Here is a 2,185-nt window from a genome sequence, read left to right as displayed (position 1 = left end):
ATAGATAGATAGATTATAGATTATAGATAGATAGATTATAGATAGATAGATAGATAGATAGATAGAATATAGATTATAGATTATAGATAGATAGATAGATAGATAGATAGATAGATAGATAGATAGATAGATTATAGATAGATATATAGATAGATAGAATATAGATTATAGATGGATTAAAACACTAAAATCTGACGATGCGGTCGTAAAGTTTTTATCAAACGTAATGAAATAAACTCTCAGTGAGCAGTGATGATCAGTAACGGTGGAAAATCTAAGATAAAATACAATCTGTATGATATGTGTATAAATGTAAACATATGTACTTGTTCATTAATAGAAGAAAGTAAACGAGCATCACGCTGAGCTTTATCGGACTCCGGGTCAGGTTCTGCTTTGTTCCAGTCAAGTTTCTGCTGAGCTCATTTCAATCTGCTGCAGCTTCACTTTTCTACGAGCAGTTTGTAGTTTTTTGTTTATTTCTGGTTTGCAGTTTGTTCTGGAGCCTCACAGCTTCTTGAACCAAAGTGTTGTAGTTCTGTAGAGCTTTTATGTCAATGAATGGACTTCCTGGCAGAAGCATGTAGTTTTATTCTGACAGCGCACAGCGGAAGTGCAGGTGTGTCAGCAGTAACTTGACGGCAGGTGGACTCTCGGAGACTCAGAAACAGAAAGAGCGAAGAGCCGCAGCAGCCGCGTCTGCTCCGGTTCGGCTCCTGTTCTGCTCCGGTTCGGCTCCTGATGTGTCCGAGGAACAGCTGTGTTCTGATGGTTCTCAGGTATCTGTGCTCTCTGAACTGGACCGCTTCGCTGCGTTCAGTAGAACTCAGAGGAGAATTTTTATTTTTTTCATCAAGACCAACAGATATTTTTGTGGACAGAACAAAACGCAGAACCTCAGGTAAAGATGAAGAAGAGCAGAAACTTGATGAGTAAGTAAGTCTAAAAAGTAATCAGAGTAAAAGTAACTGACAGACTGTTCTCCAGTGAAGCTGATTGGTTATTTATTGATCATTGATGGCCCTTTGTGACACAGCAGAGTTCACATTCAACTGATCAACTGATTGAAGAACTGATTGGTTGCTGGTTCTGGTTCTGGTCAGACCCTGCTGGTTCTCTCCTCCCTCAGAACAGACTCTTGCAGGCTGTTGGCTGGTTCTGACTCGGCTGCAGGTGTGTTTGTTCTATGGCGCAGGTTTAACTAATCCAGTCTTTATTGATCTGGTTTCTGTCGACCCGATCCTGTGAAGAACTCGCTCCGTTTGTGAATATTCTCTGACCATGCTCAAGTAAGAGAGGCGGAGCTACAGAGGACCAATCACAGACAGGGACAGAAGAATAAGAGGAAGGTGTGTGACGGCTGTGCGTCACATTCTGATCCGTTCAGACGTCCTTCGGTGCTGCTCACAGGAACACTCGGCATCTTCAGGTAGTTTACTTCCTACATCACCGTGGTAACTGATGCTGAACACCTGAGCTGCTCCAGAACAGGTGATGTTCCAGGGACCAGCGTACAAAAACACCTTCTGACCAATCAGATGTCAGGACTCCTGCAGGCTGAGAGAAGCTCAGAGTTTCTGGATTCATTGTTCTGCCTTCGTGGATGGATTCAACCCCAAAACAGACCAAACACTGGAACCTTGTTGGCTTTAGAAGATCTGCAGCGAGTCGACTCTTCGGCTGCACGATGTTTTCATATTTGTTCTTTACTTACTTTAACAGCAGCTGAAAGAGTGAAGCCGGGTGACACTGGATGAGAGCATCAGAGGGAACGTGAGCTCACTGAGCCGTCGTCATGTGATCACGTCCTGCTCATCAGTCGGATGGTTTTCATCGTTCTCGTCTTTAAATGTTCAGCTTTTCTGTTGACTTGTTTTTCTCGTGAGCTTCATTTGTGTCTTTGCGTCACATTTAGTTCGTGTTTAGGTCGCATTTACTTACGTCATGGAATCAGATCAGGTAAAGTTAAATTCTTCTTCTGGTTTCAAACCAACATGTCGGCCAATGTTTTGAACAGAAACATGAACCAAGAACATCGTCCAGGAGCCTGAAGCCAGACCAACATACCAGGACCTCTAACCCCAACAGCCCACTCAGGGCAACCGGTCCTACGACGGGGGTCCTCAGCTCAGTAAGTCAACCCAGGTCTGTCTGATCTGATCTGAGCGCGTGCACATAAAATGGG

At 43.7% G+C, this 2,185-nt stretch overlaps 1 protein-coding gene across 1 annotated transcript in view; it reads left to right on the top strand.

Annotated features, from left to right (window-relative positions):
* The first annotated feature begins 694 nt into the window (after nt 1-694).
* Nucleotides 695-2,185, top strand: part of ccdc120a (coiled-coil domain containing 120a) — a 12,763-nt gene continuing 11,272 nt past the window's right edge. Inside the window, exon 1 of the mRNA XM_008295240.1 lies at nt 695-932. The gene's annotated coding sequence lies outside the window, so the exon portion shown is untranslated. The remainder of the gene's footprint in view (nt 933-2,185) is intronic.

The sequence above is a fragment of the Stegastes partitus genome, unplaced genomic scaffold (genome assembly GCF_000690725.1).
Source record: "Stegastes partitus isolate 25-593 unplaced genomic scaffold, Stegastes_partitus-1.0.2 Scaffold1033, whole genome shotgun sequence".
NCBI lineage: Eukaryota > Metazoa > Chordata > Actinopteri > Pomacentridae > Stegastes > Stegastes partitus.
The sequence above is the reverse complement of the archived record's forward strand: the minus strand, read 5'-3'. Positions and strand labels throughout refer to the sequence as shown.